The 22314-nt window shown below is 46.6% G+C and overlaps 1 protein-coding gene across 2 annotated transcripts in view; it reads left to right on the forward strand.

Moving 5' to 3' along the window:
• Positions 1 to 2348: 2348 nt before the first annotated feature.
• The window catches only part of Cyria (CYFIP related Rac1 interactor A), a 62437-nt gene continuing 42471 nt past the window's right edge, over positions 2349 to 22314 (forward strand). Inside the window, exons 1-2 of one of the 2 annotated variants that reach the window (XM_048353399.1) lie at positions 2349 to 2462; positions 12803 to 12943. The gene's annotated coding sequence lies outside the window, so the exon portion shown is untranslated. Of the gene's footprint in view, positions 2463 to 4210; positions 4352 to 12802; positions 12944 to 22314 lie in introns of those variants that run through there. The other variant, XM_048353398.1, reaches the window with a different exon arrangement.

Genomic DNA, 22314 nt, shown 5'->3' on the forward strand with positions numbered 1-22314 from the left:
CCGTCAGTGTTATCCTACAGGAGTGCCTCCACCATGACTTCAGCCAGACCCAGTTGCTTTTCCTGTATGCCACTGCTAAACCCCTCTCTGTACCTATCTTTGTGTTAGAGCAGGGTCCGTGTCTTAAACCAAGGAGCACTGGCCACCCGTAGCATACACCATGGCAGTCTTCCCCGTTGGCCTTCCAGGGCTCCTGCCAATATACTTGAGTTCTTTTATTCTTCTTCTGGAGTCAAATGGACACAAGGAAATTCAATGAGTCTCTCTATGCGTGAATATCCTCCTACTAGGATATCTCAACTTTGGCATTGCTGCTATGTTTTGAGTAAAATACTCTTTGTTGGGGGAGGGCTCCCCTGTGCATGCAGGAATATGGCCAGTATCACCATACATACTTCTACTGTGACAAAAGTCTGTAGACATTGCCAAATATCTAATCATGGTTTACATTTACCAAAGTATCCTTCTGACTTTTTCAAAGAAGGACACTTAGGGCCAACAGGAAACCTCCTCAGTCGAAACAATGAGATTGGAACAAGACCACACGTACAATGCAAATCCTCTGTCTTCTCCCAGATCCATTCAGTAGTACACTGGCAAATGTTTACTAATCGATTGTTTAGACTAAACAAAGCAAAACACAATGAAAGGGCATATGCCTATTTCCATGGTGTAAATCTCCCACCATGCTTTGTTTTTAGGTACTTGTTTGACAGTGCTGAATGTAAAGATGGGAAGAGGGTTGCACAGGTAACTGTGCCAAGCTGGTATTAGTGGCTCCTGGGTGTCACTGCACTCCTGTGTGCTGTTGTTCCCCAAGGGAACAGCATTGAGCTCTCACTCACTTCTGTACTTTCTTCTTCCAGACCTTCTTCTTCCATCTCACACACACTGACTGTGCCCTGTGATGTGATATGGCAAGGGTTTTTTGATAACCTCTTTGGGTAAATATAGAGCAGTTAGAGTGGAATTTTCTCTTGTCTGGCAACAGGCAATTTCTTTCCACAGTCTTTCATTAAGAAGTTGGAGAGGCAATGGGGTCTCTCTGCTCTTAGAAAAAAAAAAAAAAAGCATCAGGATTTCTTTTCCAAGAATTCATTCCTGGACAGAATGAATTCTGGGCAGGGACTGAGTGCTGTCACTCCTATCAGTCATGGCAGGTGGGAGGTGCCATGTGGGAGTGGCCAGTAGGCTAGTGGATATACCACTCTAGACCTTAAGAGATGAGAACTGGCTGGAAATTCAGGCCAGGTGTAAGGTAGGGGTGACTGTGAGCCTTCCTTGCTTGTGAGAGGAAACATAGTACTTTCTAAGATGACTATAAAGAAGAAATGAAGACTCAGGTACCTTCTTTCCCCTTAGCTGCTTGATGGCCTGTCTACTTGTCACGATGATATGAGCTTATTGTTCCTGAGGACCTGGTTGGTCTTAGCATTCTTTACTTCTGCCATAGCTCAGTGCTGTAAGCTCCTAGGCATCAGTGGGACCTGGTTCTAGAAGGGCTTGAGACTAGAGAAGAATAAAAGCTGGTAATTGGAGGGATCTTTGCTCTCCTCCTACCTTTGGTGTCTATGTAATGTATAGGCAACTGGAGTGAAGGTAGCCCCAGGGAAGGGCTAGGACCGTGTGTGCATTAGACTTTCCCTCTGAAGTTGTAGGAGGTCCTTAAAGGAGTTTAAGCACATCTTTAGATGGGTGCATTCGAAAGTTCCTTCTTTCTGAAGAGGGCAGGGCCTCTGCCCAGGCAGAAGGAAACTAGTGAAGAGGTTGGTATGACAGTCCAGTCAAAAGGTGACGAGGCAGCTCATGGGTGTTATACAGCTCAGAGCAACTGCTGTGCGGGCTCGGGAGAGGGAAAGGCCAGCATGGACTGCCATGGGCAGTGTCCCGGGAAGGGGGAATCAGAGAGACTTTCTAGAGGAAATAACTTGCTGAAAGACAGCAGGAACAGAGGAAGTGAAAGTCTTCGGCACAGGGTCAGAGATGATGAATCTGAGGACGTACAGTCAGAGCTCATGGAACTTGTTTATGGAGGGACTTGAATACCTGGTTTAGGAATATGGATTTCTCTAGAACACGGCCTATCTCACTTGGAAAGTGTATCTTTCTGTCTTTCTCGTGGTGATTTTGTCTGGGGACCTGATTCTTTTTCTTCTTCTTCTTCTATCCCCTGCTTCTAGTTCCTTTCTCTCCACAGCCAAGTGTGAGGTGCCCGGGGCCGTGGTGGGGAGGAAGACTGTCACCTTTGTCAGACCTGCCCGGGCTGTTGGGAAAGCGGGCTCCCTCCTTGTCCGGAGGATGAATGAAGTACTGAATGCTTATCATATGACTCCCAAATTTGCCTTGCAGCAGGAAGCCCAGGAAGGGCAGCAGCTGTGCTATATTGTCTGGAGTAGGATCGAGTTCTTCTGGGAGGCCCAGGCTGAGGGCACCACAGATAAGCTGCTTCCCAGCTGTCCCAGGTACTGGAGTGCTCTGACCCTTTCCCCCTTACCAAGAGTGACGGCAGGGTGTCGTTTTCACAGTGTCTGTTGCATTCAAGTGTATCTATCACTATGCACAAAGGTGGAGTAAGGCAGCCTCAGAGTGTCTAGGGAAATGAGACTTGGACCCTCCTTGAAGTGTCAGAAAACAGAATTTTCTGGGAAGTGAGGTAAGCCAGGGAAGTTTTATCTCTGATGCGCACATGAAGACGGCTAGGCTCAGTAGTATATAGTGATATGCCTGAGGCAGCACCTAGAGGAGTGGGCCCTTTGGGAACTAAAAATGGGAGAGCCTTGAACTTCAGCACAATCCCATTGACTGTGGAATGGGGCGTTAAACAGGAAAGGCCCTGTTTTCCCAGTGGTTTAAGTAGAAACTGCGGTGTAAAGGATTCCTTCCTCAGATGTCACTGTATATGGTCGGTCACCCTCTGTAGAAGCAGTCCCCTTGACAGGCTTTAGCCATGCACAGTCTCCAGGTCCAAGACAGCCCAGTCCAAAGCCTCTCATTATATAAATGGCAGTAAGTGACTTGCCTTTGTGTCTGAAAGAGATTTAGGGTCAAAGCATAAGTAGCCTTCCAGTTCTACTTCTCAGCCTCAATGCTTTCTCTTCTACTAAGTTACATGTCATAAATAAGGTCTCCACAGAACTCCCAAAGGGTGTCCGTCGTAAAGGAGGGTGCTCCAAGGAGCTTGTAGGACGCCTGTAGTGTTTGTCATGTGAGACTCACGTGTCTTTGTGAGTGCTGCAGGTATTCCTACGGTATGCTGTCCCATAACCAGAATTGCTGGAAGTTTGAACAACAAATGCCTCTCATCACAGTGGCTCTCAGATTGTTCTCAGTGAAGTATGACCATGCAATGTGTCTTGCTTCCTTACTCTGAGTCAGCATGGCTTGAACCTCTGTAACCTTTTATTACACAAAGGTTGGATTTGACTGTCCAAGGCAACTTTACCTCACTGACTTAGGGAAGTCAACCTTATTTGGCTAACGTTCATATAGGTGCTAAGTACTACATTGGTCGGTTGAAATTCTAGGTTGCCTTAATCACCCTGCGATGACGTGCATTCCAGAGGTAAAGATAAGGCCCCAAGGCCAGAAGAACTAGCACAAAGTTGAGACTGCAGCTGTTGAGGCGGAGACCCTAGGCTCTTTCCACAACCCTATCTTCCTCCCACTGCCAATCATAAAAGCCTTTGACATACTGTCTTTCTGTTCTTCCACCTCAAGTCTTACCTAGACTAAATTCAGCCTCTTGTTTTACTCACTGCACCTCCATTACCCTCTTCCTCCCTCCCTGCCACCCTGAGCTATTCACTATCCTCAGTTTTACAAATGAAACCAAACTTCTCTTTTATACAAGCCTCTGGGCTAGTTACCATGGCCTGTGAGATAGGTGCAATGTGGCCTCTTCTCTTCAGGAATCATTTATCCAATGCTAGACAGAAACCATGAGCCCCGAAAGCTATAGTACTTTGGAAGAGAAGGTTCATTTGACTTTCAAAGTAGCCCATAGAGGCTTGCTGATGTGTATTTCCATATAAGCTGCATGTAAGCAAATTTGTCTCTGTAGATTAGGGAATAGTGTCTAAGAGTCACATAGTCAAACTGAGGCCAAGAGTCACATAGTCAAACTGTCTCCTTGCCCTTCCATAAAGCAGTTGTACTATATCAAGACATCCTCTTGCCTTACATCTCCTGCAGGTGATCAGATATGGACTCTACCATCTGGACTATTTATTTCTGTCTTCCCAATGGAGACAAAGTGAGATGTCAGATGCTGAACTCTCTAACCTGCTTAAGTTTTTACACCTCTCCCAAATGATGCTCCTATAATGGTAGCCATTGAAAGAGAGGAGGGAAGGTAACATGCCTTGTGTTTGGCATATAATTGTCCTGTTGCTCACAACTTTTAAGAGGAGACCAATCTCCTTAAGTTTCAAATATGTCCCTCCTTCCCCCTAAAGGGGAAATTTGAGTGAGGGATTCTCTGGAAATGGTCTCCAGGAGAGGGAATCCACCCAGGCAGTTTGTGCAGAGAGTGAGACATGACTTCATTGAAAGGCTGAGTGGAGTCTTCAGAAGGATCCAATCTATTTGACAGGGCCTCACTTTAATGGCTGCTTAGGGAAGGAAGCTCGTGATCAATGTTAAACTCCAACCTTGGAAATGAAACCTGGCTCTTACTGTTATTCTGTGACCAGTGGTCACTCTTTGGCCCTGTTCACCCCATAATCCAAGCAGCCATCTATGTGGATCATCTAGATCATTCCTACAGTAGCACATAGGTTGGATCCAACAGCTGTGGGTTCACATTAACATGGGGTAGCCAGTCTCAGCCTGGGTTGCTCTTCCATTCCTTATTTGTAAAATGCGGGTACTAGAAATACTGCCAGTGCCAGGAGTATTGATCTGAGGCCTGAGGGAAACATCCCTGTAGCATTCATGGCAGTGCCTATAGCTCATGATCAGTGAAGGAGAGTCTATGTTCTTTAGCCCGTATCACTACCATCCCATCATCAGCTCCTTGAATTGGGTCACCCAGGATGGCCTCCACCAGGTTCATGCCTTGCTCCCAATCCGCACGGTCACCATGAATTCCTCAGCATGAGAGCCCGAGAAATCGGATGGTAACCCAGAGAACTGTTCTAGTCCTGGCTTCTCTGGGCAGCACTGGGCAAGTCCTATCCCTTTTCTTGCTGTCAAGTCTCCCCTGATTACCTCCACAAGAATACTAATAATAGTCATAGGTGTAACCACCCCCTGAGAATCCCACGTACTTACGCTGTTAGTATAACCTGATGCAGAGAGTGGGCCTCACCTAGTTACAAACAGTTACGGTTTTCAGCAGCCTTACTGTATTCTCTCAGGCCAGGCCCAGGGTGTCTCCAAGACACCCACCAGAGGCTGAGACTTCCCAGAGCTTCCAGGGCTTTCTCATGCTGCAGAACATCCCCAGCTCGCAAGCCTTGTGATGTTCCATGGTTGGATAAAGGTCAGAAACAGCTCCTTCAGAAAAATGGACGGGTGCTGTTGCTCTCTCTCTTTTTTTTTTTTCAATCCTGAAGCTTGAACTCAGGGCCTGAGCACTGTCCCTGCCTTCTTTTTTTGCTCAAGGCTAGCACTCTGCCACTTGAGCCACAGCGCCACTTCTGGCCTTTTCTGGCCTTGGTGTTGAGGAATCGAACCCAGGGCTTCATGTATATGAGGCAAGCACTCTACCACTCGGCCATATTCCCAGCCCTGTTGCTTTCTTGTTAGTATTTTGCTTTACCTGTTTTGCTGGGTGAGTTGGATTTGACACAGAGTTCTTGATTTCAAAAGGGTAGCCAATTCTTTCTTTTCCTCTTAGGAAGGCGGGGTATTAGGGAAGAAGTGGAACAAAGGCAGAGGGATTTAAATTCTGCTTCCTTCCTTCCAGAGTCCAGTGAGGCCAGAGTGGCTGGAGCTGCCCACCTCCAGACACGGCTGCTATCTGCTAGCAGGGGGGAAGGCTAGGGCTTGGGGAGCCAGGGTGGAACCCGCGGGCACCCGGGGCTTGCTCCCCTCCAATAGGCTACCCTCTCCAGCCGGCATACACAGAGGCGGAGGCTGCTGCTCCCTACCACAGCGGACCATCCAGGGGCCTCGGATTATCCTACAGTGAGAGCCAGAGAGCGGTCACATCTGGGGGTCTACTTAGTTATCAGTACAGGTGAGGGGTCCATTTCTGGGTGGCCAGGGTATAAGGAACATACTGGTTATTTTCAAATACCTTGTTAGACTTACCCTACATATCCAATCTCAGCATGACTGTCTTGTACTCTAGATATGTACACGCTTCACAGATAAGGCCTTACCAGCTCAAGGACCTTAGAAAATAGCTTGGTTAACCAAGGGAAGGTGAGGGTAAATGGTCCTGAAGGAGTGTGTGTGTGTGTGTGTGTGTGTGTGTGTGTGTGTGTGTGTAGACTGGAAAGTATGGAACTGTCTAAGAAGTTCTCAGCTCCATCACATCGAGATGATAAGAATAACCAACTCCATTTGATGGTAGGTTACAATTGGATGGCTGTCTTTTTGTTTCTGGTCAGTTCTGTGTTATAATTCAACCATATTACCAGCAGGACCTCTTTACTCTCTAAAAAGTATCCCCATTTGGGTGATAAATCACGAGGTCACCCTAATTATATGTGACCACATACGTGGAAGTGGTTAACAGCACTTAATAGAGATGTGTGGGTAGATAATTTAAGTGAAAACTTACACTGGGTGCTTTGACAGCTCTGAAATCGGCCGTGGCATAAGCGCCATAACAGGCATGGTTACCTCAGTGTTTCTTAGCAGCGTGGCTTAGAGGAGAGATCAGGGGCTAAAATGTCATCTAAACAGTGGCCCAGGATGTTTTACCTAGGCTATTTGCTTTGACCTTTACAAACTTACTTAGCTTATCTTAGATATAAGCCAGGAATCATCATCATCCTCACAGAGAAGTCCTACGAACCTCACAAATTCCTTACAGTTATTAATGATCTATCTAAAGCATCTAACTTACTTCCTGGCCCCTAACTGACAAATAACTAATGATTGTCGCCATCATCATCATCAATTACTCTAGAGTATGGGCTTTACTCTCACCATCTGTGACATGGTAAGAGATGACCTCTGTTCCGATCTCTGTCCCTCATGCTTTCAAAGGCTGAAACCTGGCATGGGCCATGGTTCCCCATGGGCCTCGACTGAGAGCAGAGAATCATTTGCCTGCCAGTCTAACTGCTCTGTCCTCTGGGACGTGGGACCTTCCCAAAGCACCATCTTCACTACCTACCCTGATGACCCTCCCATCTTGAGCCTCTCTTTAAAGCCCCTCCGGGGCCCACCACTTCCTCCTCCTCTGAGTGAGGCGGGGTAAATACCAGGATGTCATTCACTGCTGCCAGTGTGACACGGGTCGGCCACCATCCCAAGGAGACCAGTGGCCAAATTCCCACACCTGCCTGTGGAGCACCTCTGGGGATCCCCTGCCAGCTGAGCTTCCGGTCCCCATCTCTTGAGTGAAGTCTGGTTCTAGGATGTTGGCTTTACTTTTGTTCTTTCTACTCGTAGGCCTTCTAAGACAATTGCCTTAAGCAAGAGTCTTATGGAAAGGTTAAACGCAAGCTTTAGAGCCAGACGGTCTAACATCACACCTGTCTCTACCACAGTTACTCGGACTCCTTTGAACAAGTCACCTAGTCATTTGCCTCAGTTCTCTCATCTTCAGAGGAGCAGAGGCAGCGGGGCTCACCCTAGGCGGCTGGTGTGAGCTTTCAGGAGACGACTGGATGGTGCTACATGGAGCCTGACGCATAGAAACGACTCCATGTAGGTCAGATCCTGTTCCCATCTCAAACTTTCCTCCTTCTTGTTTCCCCGTATGGGATTGTGGGAAAAATGCCACAGAACACTTCCCAGTTGGAGACTAAGCGCTGCCCTGGGGACTGAGGCACTGTGAAGGCACATGCTCCTACGTGGGCCCGGGATCCTGTATCTGCCTGTCCTGAGGGGGTGGAATTTGCTCTCTCAGGCCTTTGGTCCTCTGGCTGTCTAGCTTGCCTTCTGTTTGGTTTGCTCCTGCCCTGGCCTCCTGCTGTGAGAAAGTCTCAGAGTGGAAGACACGCAGCTGGCTCACGCTGCCCCTCAGCTCCTGCTCGGGACAGGGGACCGGGAGTGTGAGATGTCAAAGACGCCATGACGGGGAGCTGAGAGTCATCTGCAGATTCCTGTTCTCGCACTGGTTCTGTGTGGTCCTGGACAAATCACTTCATGTCTTGGGATCGGGGCTTCTCGGGCGTTAACATGGGATAATGACTCTTTGGCGTTGCACCTCTTTCAAGATGCACAAAGATGGGGTAAGGTGTCCAGATGCTGCAGGTGGCCCGCCCTCGTCTCCATGGTGCCCATCTCCTCCATGTGCGAGGAGAGCTGAGGACGCCTCCCTGGTATCCGTGAGCTGCCGGTTAAGGAGTGAAATCAGTGCTGGTAGAATGAGAGCTTCTGTTTCTCTTGAATAAAGAGACCAGAGTTTGCCGTTCCTTTCCCTGCTTCATCTCTGTTCTCCCTCACTAACATTTGAGGCCAGCAGTCACTTCAAAGAGCTTGGACTCCTCTCAAAGATCTACTTGCTCTTTGTTGCTCTGTTTGCTTGGATGGGGAGGGAACATTCTACAGAATCCAGGGCAGCACCCGCAAAAGGCCATTTGCCGGGGGACCTTGAGACTGCCCTTGTAGGGCTTTTGTGATCCTCTCTAGAAGAGAGAAGGAGGTGGGGCTGTGGCAAGAGCTGAATTCGCTTCTCTGTTATCCAAGCACTAGGCTGTGGACCACAGCCAGACTGATGCCCACAAAACGCTCCCCACATGCAAGTTTCCTGGTTCCTTCTCCGGGTGGGTCTGTCCTTTCTGTTACTCCATGTACCCCGCTCACCCTGGTGTTCATCAGGGGAATGCTAGAGTAGCATCCACATTCAAGTATTGTTAGGGTTTTCCCTTTGTGTGCTTGCTTGGGGTTACCAGGAGATTGGCATCTGTAAAGATGCAAATTAGGTGGGGAATCTCTGTGGGCCTCTGGACTGATGGAGAGTGGACAGAGTGGCGAGGAAAGCCATCAGGAAAGATCTTTGAGGGGCTTGGGCTCTCTGCTGTGTTAACCTCTGTTTTTTTGGTGCTATTTGTTTGCCTATCTGTTTGGATGGTGTGGGATTGGAATTGAGAACTTTGCTTGCTGGGCAGCACGAAGGACTCATGATTAATCATATCTCTGGTTACTTCCGAGGTAGGGTTTTACTTCCTGTCCAAGTACGTACCTGGACAACAGTCTACCAGTTGTAGGTTTTCCATAGTACCTGGAGTGATAAGCCTGCAGCACCACGTCCAGCTTCTTTCCATTCAGATGGAGTCTTGGAGACATTTCTGCCTGAGATTGGTCTGAAGCTCACGTCCTCTGTGTCTCAGCTTCCCATGCAGTTTGAGGTGACACAGACTTGCATCACCAGACCTACTTCCAGGTTGCAGAGAGGGATCTCGAACTGAGATCTCACCCTCCCAAGTAACCCCTGATATTATAGATGTGACTCACCACTGCTGGTTCCCATAGAAGCTAGTAGGACTTTTTTTTTCTGACCCTGGTGAGGTGAATCAGTTCCATTCATACCTGCTGAGATAAGGTGTGAACACTTCAGCAAGCAAGGAGCATGGATGGACTCTCTCTCCTTGATAACTGGTCATGTCAAGAGATTCTCTCTCATGTCTAGATCCATTGTGACTCCCTGGCCACTCAGCCTCCACTAAGAGATGAGGGATGGAGGGACGTTTTCTTACCTTGAATGCTTCTTTGGAAATTCACTGCCCCTTGTCCTGGAAACAGCCCTGTCTATATTCACCTGTGCTCTGAGGTAGAAAAATGGAATTAATCGGACATCCGCTCAAGTCTTCCAGGACCTTCATTCCCATTTCCCTCACAATTCACTTTCCCCCAATTCCAAGCCCAGCTTCCACACGTCTGCCCAGAAATCACTTTCTCATCAGGCCAAGGACATTTTAAAGTTGCTGTGTTTTCTGTTATCATTTCCTTTCCACCCTCCCCCCTCACTTCCTGTTTTTTTTTTCCTTCCTCTTTCTCCACTCCCACCCCATCTCTCCTGGCTTGTCTGAGAACAGGAACAAAGTCCAGAGCATTGATAATCATAATTTCCTGCCATGCCCTCTGGCTGTGGATTGTGGAGCTGGGGAATGGCCCTGCCTCCCTGCGGCACGGAGTCCCTGAAGGGAGGTCCTAGCGGAGACTCTAGCCCTCAGCGCCTCCCTGCTACAAATAGAATCTGGTAGGAAAGATCCTTCAGGTCCTTCGGACATTTATAACTTCCCAAAGATGCATTTGTGTTTAAAAAAACAAACAAACAAACAGAAAACCTTAGCATGAACAGACAAGTCTTATGTTCGGGCCTAATAACTAGTCTAGTTCAAGTGGACGAAAAAGTAGATTTAGAAGTTAGATGTAGGTTCATTTCTGCTTCGAAACTATTGTCTCTTTATGACTGTTTCAGGGCTGGAAGGCATGGTATGCTAGTTTCTTAGAAAATGGAGTAAGTCGGGGTTTGAGGCTCCTTTGAGCCTCAGCCCAGGACAGATGGACAGACATGTGACGGACAGACGGTTATGTGACAGACTGACATGTGATGGACAGACATGTGACAGATGGATGGACTTTTGATGGACGGACAGACATGTGATGGATGGACGGACATATGACACATGGAAGGACATGTGACAGACGGATGGACATGTGACAGATGGACACATGTGACAGACATGTGAAGGACAGACATGTGATGGATGGAAATGTGACGAACGAGCAGACATGATGGAAGGACAGACAGACATATGATGGACATGTGACAGACATGCAGCCAACATGAGGTTGACATTTGACCAACATGTGACAGACATGTGATCGACATGTGGCTGTCATGCGACTGATGTGTGACTCACATGCAACAGACATGTGTCAGACATGTGACCAACATGTGACTGACATGCAACCAACATGTGATTAAAATGCAGCAGTCATGTGGGGTGTCATGTGATGGACGTGTGACAAACATGTGATTGGCATGTGACTGACATGCAGCTTACACATGATCAACATGTGACTGACAGTTGATGGAAATGTGGGGCAACATGCAATGGACATATGACCGACACACAACGGACATGTGATGGACATATGACCAACATGCAGCTGACATGTGACAGACATGTGGAATGACATGCAATGGACATGTGACAGACATGTGGCTGGCATGCAACTGTCATAGAACCAACATTGACATGTGACGGGCATGTGATGGACATGTGTTGACATGTGACTGACATGCTTCCAACACACAATGTACATGTGATCCGCATGTGATGAACATGTGACGAACATGTGATGAACATGTGACGAACATGTGATGAACATGTGATGGACAGAAGGATGTGTCAGGCGGACATGTGTCAAATGAACATGTGACTGATGGATATATTATGGATGGACGGACATGTGACAGAGGAACAGAGGGACGGACGGACAGATTCCCAGCCCAAACTTGCATTTCTCATTTGACTGAATGGCGGAAACTCTTGGGTCCCTCATTTGAATAAAGGAAAGTGTCATGCCTGGTGCCAAAAATTTTTTTAAGAAGAAAATGGAGTTAGTAGCAAATCTCAAAGTTTCTAAGGATCAAATTAGAGAAATACTTCTAGTAAATTCACGTGATATGCCTGACAGATAAGATTTGCTTTTGTCCCTCTAACTTGGTTTTTGACACAGAGGAGTTGTTCAAATGTCGGAGAGCTGGAAACAATCTTGTAAGAATTGGTAGTCATTGGAGGAGAGCCCGTTTCTGTTATTGTGTTTTTTTTCTAAAACACAGAGAGAGGGGCAGATAAAAAGAGACTGGCCATCAGTAATCAACAATGCACCTACCACTATGTCCATGGGCCCTAGTCTTCTATAATAGTGGTCTTTCTTCCTTCCTCCTTTCTTCCCTCCCTACTTCCCTCCCTCCTGTCTTCCCTTCCTTTCCTCCTCTCTTCCTCTCTCTCTTTCTCTTTCCATTCTTTTTTTCTGGGCTAGTACTGGGTGTTAAACTTTGGTCCTCCTGCTGTTACTGGCTCTTTTGCTAAAGGCTGGTGCTCTATCACTTAAGCCAAGCTCCTCTTCCATTTATTTACTGAATACGTGGAATCTCACAGACTTTTCTACTCTGATTGGCTTTAAACAATAAACCTCACATCTCAGCCTCTTGAGTAGCTATGATTACAGGCATGAGCCACTAGTGTCCGGCTCATAACAGCAATTCCGATGAAAAACAAGGAGAAAATCATACCCACATGTCTGAAAGTGGACTACTTTACTAACTTAGTTGCCCATGCTTAAAAAAAAAAAATCTTTTTCCAGCAATCATGAAAAAGTGCCATCTCCATTTATAAAACAATCTTTTTCATTCAGGATCCATAACCACTTGTTTAGGATGCCAGCTTGACCATGTAGCTATTTTTTTCCAAAAAATCCCAAGGTCCAACACAGTCAGGGGTGTGTTTAAATCAGGATTCTGCTCTCAAACTACTGGGCTTTGGAGGTGGTTTCCTTCTCCAAGCCTCAGTGTCCCAGCTACAGGATAGAAGATTCAGGCACGGTAATATCACAGATGATTATCATCCCTAGAAATTGCTGGTCCTCTGACTTTCTGTACTCTCCATAGAAACACACTGTGACCAGGAAAGGGAATAATGTGCCTTGCATTCCCTTTCTGCAGGGAGCACTCCCTTAAGGACGGAGAGCCTCTCGTGACTACAGACCTAATTTGGAAAGGCACGTGCTGTGGGCTCACAGCTGCTCTGTTGGTTCATCGCTTCAGCCTGGAGTCGTGAAACAAGATCACAAGAGACTTTTCCAGGTAATGACCATCTGACTTTGGTTATAGTACAGCAGTCGCTAGCATTTCAGTACGAAGTATGTAATGTGCATGCTTCTAAGGTGCTTTGAAAGTACTAAAGATGGCCATTTCGCCAGGTTTGATTAGAAGCTGTGTCTCCCATACCACACACATTTACAGAAAACCCAAGAAGAAGAGCATGAATAATAAATAACATGCGTTTCAAGGGAGCTGTAATTTTGAAGTTGATCAAAAGCCTCTGGGCTTTTTAAAACTGTATTCTCAATGGAATCTGTGCTGTTCTGTGTAGTTTGAGTGTTTAAGCATGAAGCAGAGGAACTGAAGAATGACATGCAGGCACCTTACCAAGTGCCTTTTGGAAAATTCCAAATTCTGCTTTCCCATAAAATAAAACTAATGCCAATAGGCAAAAAAAAAAAAAAAAGAACAGATTAGAACTGGAGTTTTAGTCACTTCCTTTTACAATCCATTTAAGATTAAGCAGATAACCTTCATTAGCTGAGGTTTCATTCCTCCCCTCTGAACCAACCAAATTCATACACCCAGAGGGGCATGTCGTTTGGTAGACTGCTTGAGATGAGATTAAGGTCTCTAGTCAGAGACCTGATGTACTTCCTTCTTGTTATCACATTTTAGGGACAAATTTGCTTCATAAAGTTATTGTCCAAGAGCCTTTCAGTGGACAAGCTACAGCAAACCATTTCCATCTTTCTGACTACCATCTTGTTGAGTTTCTATCTTCCTTCACCTCTTTCCAATCAGTTGTGGGCATTTTCCTTCTTGTGTCAGAGAATTTGGCCACATCTATTTGAATTTCTTCATTGGATTTGCACCTAATGTGGGCTGGCATGCCTCTTAGTCCCCAAAACATTGGTTAGGCTCCCTGGACTCCAGTACATAAATACACAATACTCCTAGGCACACTCAAGATCAAGTTCAGAAACCATGAAGGCCATGTCCATACCCTTTACCCTTTCACTGGTGGCTGGTGTTAAGCTGTTGTAGTCTTCCATCCTGAAGGTCTTTTTCAGTGAGATGACACCCAGTTTCCTTAAAAACAAAAATCAGAAGCATTTTATAAAGCCATGCATAGGATCAGATGACTACTAATGCACCTTCTGAAGCTAACTTCCTGGGATTATTAGACCTAGACTTGTTCTTTTTACTAGACTCTCTATCTGTGATGGACAGGTTGACTTTGTGCTCTCTCTCCTCCTTCTTTTCCTGCTTTCTTCATTGACAGTGGTCCCTGTGCTGTGACAGTATCCAGAAGAAAGAGAAGAACTTTGTGGACGTCTTAGCTTGGCTATTTATTGGCTCAGTTATTTTACTTAGATCATTTTCTCAATTCCTAAATTTCTGTTTGCCCACCTAAAGATGGGGACAGTATATGTGTATTATTGTGGTGAGGTTCACTACTCCTCTAATGCTTTGACTTCATCCCTGTCCACTACACTAAACTATACTACAAGCTTCTTCCATGCAGGCAAACATATTTTCAAGTCCCAAAAGGAGGGACCTAGTTATATAGAGACAGATGTCCTGGTCTGAGACTCAGCAAGGCAGCTAAATGTCAAGCACATTCTCATCTGGGTTTTCATTTTCTTCCTTGGATGCTCACTCTTTGCGGCATTTGTCTCTCTAGCCATCCATTCATTCAGCAAATATTTATGGAGCATGTGTTATGTGGTATGTGACAGGTGCTGCTTGGTGCTAGGGATTCATCACAAAATAAAGTTTCTGTTCTCAGAGAGCTGGCATCCAAGCAGGGTCAGGGACCATCCACAAGGAGTGAGCATATGTGTATTACAGCAGGCAGTAGCCAGTACTGCAGAAAAATACAATGAAAGCAGAAAGAATCCCATAAAAATAAAACACCAAGCCAAGGAGCTAGGGAGTTAGCAAAATGTTAACTGCTGACAAATGTTAAATGCTGAGGAAGGGCTTCCAGATAAGGCAAGACCAAATAAAATGAAGAAACAAGGCTGGAAGGAATTTGAGCAACACAGACTCTGAAAGGAACTGTGCCTGGCCTTTGTGGAACACAGCAACCAATGTGATTGGCCCTGCAGGAATGAGGGGACCAAGGAAGTGAAGGCAAAATGGAGAGGGTCCTGGAAGTTCTTAGGCATGTATATTCTAGTTGGCTTTTCCTGAGATTCTTCTCCCCTTCCTCTCTCCTCCCCAGTACTCTTAAAAAAGACCCCATACAAAAGCATCCCGAAGTAGACAAAAGGACGGATACTAGTTATGGGAATGAATATTAGTCATTCATTAGAAAACCTTTGCTGGACCCTGGCTCCGGAGACTCTAGAGATGAATGAGTCTTGGGTCCATCTTTAGAACTTGGCCTGAATGCTTCCTTCATACTTCATGGAGTTCACCAGTCAGTGAGGTTGAAATAAACAGTTGTTAAAATTTGATCGTCACAGAAATAATCTTCCAGACTAGGAGTTTTCCACTGGAGCCTCCTACCTATGGCTCATTTCTGTGGACATTTTGAATTCTTTTGTATAAAAGAGAATCAGTTCGCTCAGCAAATGTCTGGGTGCCTCTTCTCTGTCAGCTCCCACGCTCAACCTTGCATGTCCCTGATGATGCCATGCAGCTCCATGAATTAGTTGTAGTTTTACGGGACCGTGTGGGGATGGAAATGGATGTCAGAGGGCCCAAGGAGGGGCTTCTCACCCATGCAGAAGAGTGATGGAGCAGGGGTGCTCTCTAGGGACATGTCTCCTTCCACTGTTTCCAAGAGTTAAGGAGTGGATCGCAGGTAAAGTGTGAGGAGGCGTGAAGCCTCAGGGAAGGGGTTAGGAACTTCCATGATGAGAAAGGGGATGGGGTGGGCAATGCTTCACGTGGTTGTAGAGTGGAAGGGCCATGTCTGTGAGATGGAGCGGCTCCCAGAGGGAAACTAAGCATACCAGCAAGGGACCTTGTAGCCTTCTATTCTGAGAACCACAGAGAACTTGACAGTTGTTTAGCAAGATGGATTGATGGATAGGTTTGGAGTTGTAGAAAGGTCTTGATGTTATTTGACCCTCAGTTCTTTTACATGCCTATGTTATACCTCTTCTCTGGGTTGCTATGAGGTCCTAATCTCCTCTGCTATTAAGGATGTTTGCCAACATCAGCCCAATAAGAAGGTTGAAGGCAGGAGATGGATACAAAGACCCCTTCTGCCATCTGGTGCCCCCATGAGTGAAGAATGCTAGGAGGTTTTGTGTCCCATTTAGATGTGCAGATTCTGGGAAATGGGTAAATCAAGAGCCTTGTTTCTGATAGGAGGGTGACTGGAAAAAACTATACTCTTCTGATCAAGATGATAAAATTTATGTCCTTTTCATTTTTCTTGGTCAGCACACAAATGGAGAGCTTCCTCTTCTTAACTCCCTCTTGATCTACTAAACACTCAAATATGACTTTTCTTTTTAGAAAGTCAGCATCCATTAAACAGATAATAACTAAGTGTGTATAACTGGCCAGACCCTGTGCTGGGTCTGTGACCATCAAGACAGATCAGACATGGTCAGGCCCTCAAGGAGGCTATAATTGTGTGACAGAGATGACAAAGGTGCCAACAATGAGAATTGCAAATATTGGATAGGAGTCCTGGTATGAACTAAATGATGTGAGTACAAAGCAGGGAGCAGATGAGCATTTTCTCTACCCGAGGACATCAGGGAAGACTCTAAGAGGGGCCAGAGGAGCTGGGAAATGAAGAATGAACAGGAGTTGGAGGCTGCAAGAGAGATACTCCTGGTAGGGAAGTACACTATAAATAGGATCCGATCTCCAAGTCTCTGTGATGGTGGTTGGGAGGAAACAGCCAGAGAACTCATCATGCACCGATCATGCCTCAACTGTGCTTTTTAAAAATCCATTAGTAGCCACCTCCTCATCCTCCCACCCTACTCCCCAGGATGACTGAAAAGAAGCGAACTGACTCATTTGAGCTGATCTTTTTTTCTGACCCCATGGAGGTGTTAGCGAATGGAATAGATAATGGAGACTATGAAAAGTAGTAAAAAGAGGGGGAGGAGGAATCCACCGCTGTCTTCAAGAAACACTGGCTCCCTGGTAGCAAAATTCAGGTTACCAGGGAGCTGGGTCTGCTGCTCCTAGAGAGAACTATAGCTGTCCTTCCTCTTCCCTTCTTCTGGGAAACATGGATGCTCACATGCATGAATGACACATGCACACACATGCAAGTGCATATATAGCATATGAGAGTGTATATACATACTACAGTTATTAGGTTTTTTTCATTACCCAAACTTTTTAGTCACCCCACCTTCCCCCTTGCACACGGTGTGTCAATATTCTATAAACAGGGAGGTGTTCTGAGGCGACTGAGGAGGAGATTCTGCAGCTGAGAGATGCCCTTGGCATGTAGGCTTTTGGCTTAGAAAACACCTGGTGTTCTGCATCTCCATGGTGCCGAATACTCAGGTCCTATACAACAGGCTTACAGAACTGAAGCAAGCCACAGGGAGGAGCACAGTCAGATGTCACTGGTGTGTCACACCGTCAGTGCCACCAGAATGCCCAATGGCTGCTAAGCAACCACAGATGGGGGAGGGATGTTTCTGAAGAAGGAGGTTCTCAGAGGCAGGGAGGAGGTCCATGAGAGGCTCGGGGGGTGATGGGTGGCATCGTGGGCATTATGAGTGAGAGAGGAAGACCAGCTAGAAGACTTGGTTCATGGAGATTTTCTTCTTTTGGTGGTACTGAGGTTTGAACACCTGGCCGTTTGCTTGTGAGGCTGGTGCTCTACCATTTGTGTCACACCTCCAGTCCTTTGTCCTTTAGTTATCTTTTGAGTAGAATCTCCATCTGGCTTGTACCACTGTCCTTCTATTTCTACTCTGTGTAGCTACAAGGGCAGGCATACAACATTACCCACCTTTAGGTTGTTTGAGATGGGGGTCTTGTGTACTTTTTGGCTAGGCTGGCCGCAATCTGTGATCCGCCTTATCTCCACCTCCCAGTAGCTATATTATCAACACGGACCAGTGCTCTGGGCTCACGGTGGTTGTGTGGCGCTGATGGAGGCAGTGAGTTCTGCCAAAAGCCTTTTCTAAAGAAATCTTTTCAGGCCTCAGGTGCCTCTACGACTCCTCTTGGCCAAGCCCTGGTGTCAGAGAGGAGGAAAAATGTACGATGTGCAAGTAGAACCAGCAGGGCCCAAGCCGGCCTCTCTATGCTGCCGGGCTGGGTGAGCGCAGGCCAGCTCTGTGCGGGCCGGGGCCCCGCTGGCTTCGTCCTCTTGAAGGGCCCACAATGCCCGGTTTGTTCTCTCCTGACACTGGACCTTACCCTCAGGATTTCGCTGTCTTTCTGGGGCAAGATCTCACACAGTGATAACAGAGAGAAGGGAAGCGATGAATCAAGGGAAGACTGTCTCAGTGTCACCATGCCAACGCGCGGGCCCTGCAGGGGGAGGGAAGATGGCGCCTGCCCACCGAGGGCACAGAGCACTAGCTCGCACCCCAGCCAGGCCCAAGGGGGCTGAGCTGCTGGCACCGGGTCAGAGAATGACAGCTGTCTGGTCCAAGAGCAGCAAAATACGAGGCCCACCCTAATGAATCCTTCTGTGCAAGGGGTGGATTCTATTTTGCTCCTCTTCTTTAAAGTTAGCGAAGATGGCATTTAATGCCTGGAGTTTTCTGCTAGAAGAAGTATTTGCATGAGAAGTAATGTATTAATGTATTTTTGTTTGTTAATGTATTTTTATTTGTTATTATCTTTAAGTAGTTGTACAAAGGGGTTGCCATTCAACAGAGCCGTTTATGAATATAATGCATCTTGATGAATGTCACCCTTTCAAGATTCTCACCCATCCCACCCACCCCACCCTTCCCTCCTTTTGCTTAGTTTTGTAGGATGTGCATGGAATTTTATGACGGTATTCCCCTCCCCATTTCTCTCTTTGTCTTGAAATTTTTCTAGTGTTTGGAGGAGTGTGAGAAACCATCTGGTCTTAGCTTCTGTCTGATGCTGTTTTGCTGGCAAGTAAACTGAGTCAAGGAAAGCGAGAAATAGTTCTAATAGTAGAGAGAGGAAAGGTATTTATAGGCATACGGTCCTGGATTCAAGGAGTGACACTTAGCCATGCATGGTGGCACATAATCCCAGCTCCAGGAGGATCTTGGTTTGGATCCACCCGGGTAAACAGTTAGCAAGACCACCATGATGTCAACAAACAAACTGGACCCAATGGCTCACACCTGTCGTCTCAGCTATACAGAGAGCATAGGCAGGAAAATGCCACCTGGCCAAAAAAGTGTGGGCTTATATTTGAAATTAAAGCAAAAATACAGCTGGTTTGCATGATAGAGACTCTAAACCAACTCATGGCCCGGAGTTCAAACACAAGTACTGCCAGATGGATGGATGGATGGATGGATGGATGGATGGACAGATAGATAGATGGACAGATAGATGCTTAGCGGAGGGCATTGGTCCCCATCATGAAGCACCTCAGGCCTGCCAAAATTCAGGCTGGCTCCATAGGTCTGAGGCAAGCTTGCAATTAATTCTGCATTCCCAACAGAGAGCAGAAGGTGCTGGCACTTGCTTAGAGCAGCAAGAGGCAGCAAAGCTCAGAGGAAGAAAGAAATCTCCGTGGAACTTTATGATTAGAAACCCATTAAGGAATTCCTCGTGGAGGCTCCTTTGGAGGTAAAAACAACTGGATACCTGTGTGAAACCTGCTATTGTGTACCTACTGGAGACGGGAGATGGGGGAGGAGGGACATTAAAAGGATTCCAGAATACATACACCCTGGTTTCCTTATCTGAAAAACTGCTTTGCAGAAAGACTCATGGGTAGCCAAGAGTTCAACATCCAATCGGCTTTCGGAAACATACAGGTGGAGCGGGCTGCGGCCTAGCCCGGGCCACACAGCAAGGAAGTGGCAGGTGTCCCTGAATCTGTACTTCTTCTTCCATGTACTTCCCACTCTCTGCTGAGCCCCAAGCCACCTCGGGTGGCTTGGGTGAGTGAGGCTCTTGGATGGCATCAGCCGAGCAGCAACTCTAGACATGACATGGGAACAGCAGCGTATCCTCTTTGATGAGAATTGAGATGGAGTCCTAAGAGCACTTGATCTGTCTAGACAGCCTACAGGCCTTCATCCTGAGGAAGGACCAAGGGTTCAAGCTGGGCATCGTGGGGGTGGAGGCTGGGGCGGGGGGGGCACAGACACCAGCCTGGGAATGCAGCTTGCAGGGCTGGAAGCACAGCGCAGCGCAGAGCAGCGAGGCAGGGCCTAAACTGAAAGCCAGAGGTAAACTTGGTGCATTTGTTTGTTTGGTCTAATCGTGGTCTTGGTTTGTTAATCTAAACAGGGAAGTTCCATGGGGACCTCACTGTTTCTCTTGTATATTACAAGCTTCCGGCAGGGACAGCAACTGGAAGCTGGTAGCAGCTTGTACTTCTGCCTGTCTGTCTGTCTGTCTGTCTGTCTGTGAGCACAGAGTTGTGGGCAGAGATCGTGAGTTGAGGATTTTATTTTCAACCTCACCTCATTAGCGCTTCCAGAATATTCTCCAGAGGATTCATTGTAGCATTCTTAATGTAATTTGAAGGGTAGGTTTTATTAAAGGGATCTACAGAGACTCCTCATGCTAAGTCTCTCTGGAGTTATAATCTATAACTAACTACATTTCTTTCACACTCCGGCTTTGTGAATGAAGGCCAGTCCGTTCAGCTGTTACGACAGATGTTTCTCAGAGGAAAACATGACTTAAGAAACCAGTCAAAGGGACGGGAGAGGAAGCTTAGCTAAGTGGCCACCTCTAATTCACTTCTCTTTCTCAAAAAACTCTGGCTCCATCTGGCAAACTGCACAAGACGAATGATTTTGAAGTGATTTTGAAGCAGGAATTATCTATATTAAGGAAGCATTGCTTACTATAACTGGAACTATAACCAGTAAGCATTGCTTACTATTACTATGAGTTCAAGCACTTTTACTACTAAGAGGAATATTGTCTAGGAAAACACTCAGAATGCTGCAATGAATCTTCTGCTTTGTCCTTTTCTCCAAGCTTCTATTTTGTAGCAAGAACCTACCTGAGAGGTGACAACGCCCCTTAGTGGAGGACGTGGTGAACTGCACACTCTTACTTTGAATCTTTCCATTGTAACTGCAAGGCAAGCTATTGTTAGTATACAATTATGTCAGTATTGGGGCCTGAATTCAGGACCTGGGTGCTATCCCTTAGCTCTTTTGCTCAAGATTAGTGCTCTATCACTTGAGCCACACCTCCACTTCTGGCTTGTTTTTTTTTTTTTTGGTTAATCAGAGATAAGGATCTCACTGACTTTCTTCCCACATTGGCTTTGAACAACAATCTTCAGATCTCAGCTTCCTGAATAGCTAGGATTATAGGTGTAAGCCACTGAGACCTGGCTAGAGTTAACCTTCAAAACCTCTAAACCACTAGTCAGCCCTTGAGGGTGGGAATTAAGCATGCAGCATGTAGTTGGAGCCCTCTGATCAAGAGTTCTTGATTGACTTCGGTGGAGGCCTGGGTGCCGGCAGGTGAATGAGGGTAGTAACGTGTGAGTCAGCGAGATTTCAGTGTCAGGGCCCTGATGGCTTTTAAGAAAGGGGGTAAAAGAGGACACCTTCACCTGGGACAGAGCTGTCACTAGTGTCCAGCTCCTGGACCCGAAGATGCAAAGTAACACTTGTGCAAAGGCACTGGGCTCCCTCCCCTGGCATTGATTAGGATTAGCATGCATAAACACTGAATCCACTTGGGCTTGGTGAGGAGACATTGCCCTTCTGCCACACCTGCCACGACCCGACAGTGGAGTTTGTTCTCATGGCTTGGCTTCCCAGAGCTGATTGGTGGGGTCAGAGGTCAGAGCCCACGAGGAGATGGTTCCAAGCTCCTCTTGCTGAAAATGAGTCACTGGAAATTTCATCCTGGTGGTAGGAGGGAGTTCTTGATTTCTGCTGCCTCCAGGAGTTAATTTGTGCATCATGGAGGACATATTTGGCTTTCCTTAGTGACTCAAGTTTTCTTCCTTGTAACGTCCAAGCCTAGCATAAGATCCCTGACTCCTTCACATACTTAACACTAGCTACGTATTTATTTCACTAGTTGTCAACATGGTAAAAAACAAGTATTTATTCTCTTCCTTCTTCTTTTCTCCCCACTTCCATTCTCCTTTTCCCTTCCTCTATTTCCTCCCTCCCCTTCCTTCCTTTTCCCTCTCCTTTTTCCTCTTTTCCTTCTTCTCCTATCTCCCTGCCTCCCTCTCTCTATCCCTCTGTCCATCCCTCTGTCCTTTCCTTCCTCCCTCCTTCCCTCCCTCTCTCCTTTCCTTCTTTTCTCCTGCTTTCTTTCCCTCA

The sequence above is a fragment of the Perognathus longimembris genome, chromosome 8 (assembly GCF_023159225.1).
Source record: "Perognathus longimembris pacificus isolate PPM17 chromosome 8, ASM2315922v1, whole genome shotgun sequence".
NCBI lineage: Eukaryota > Metazoa > Chordata > Mammalia > Rodentia > Heteromyidae > Perognathus > Perognathus longimembris.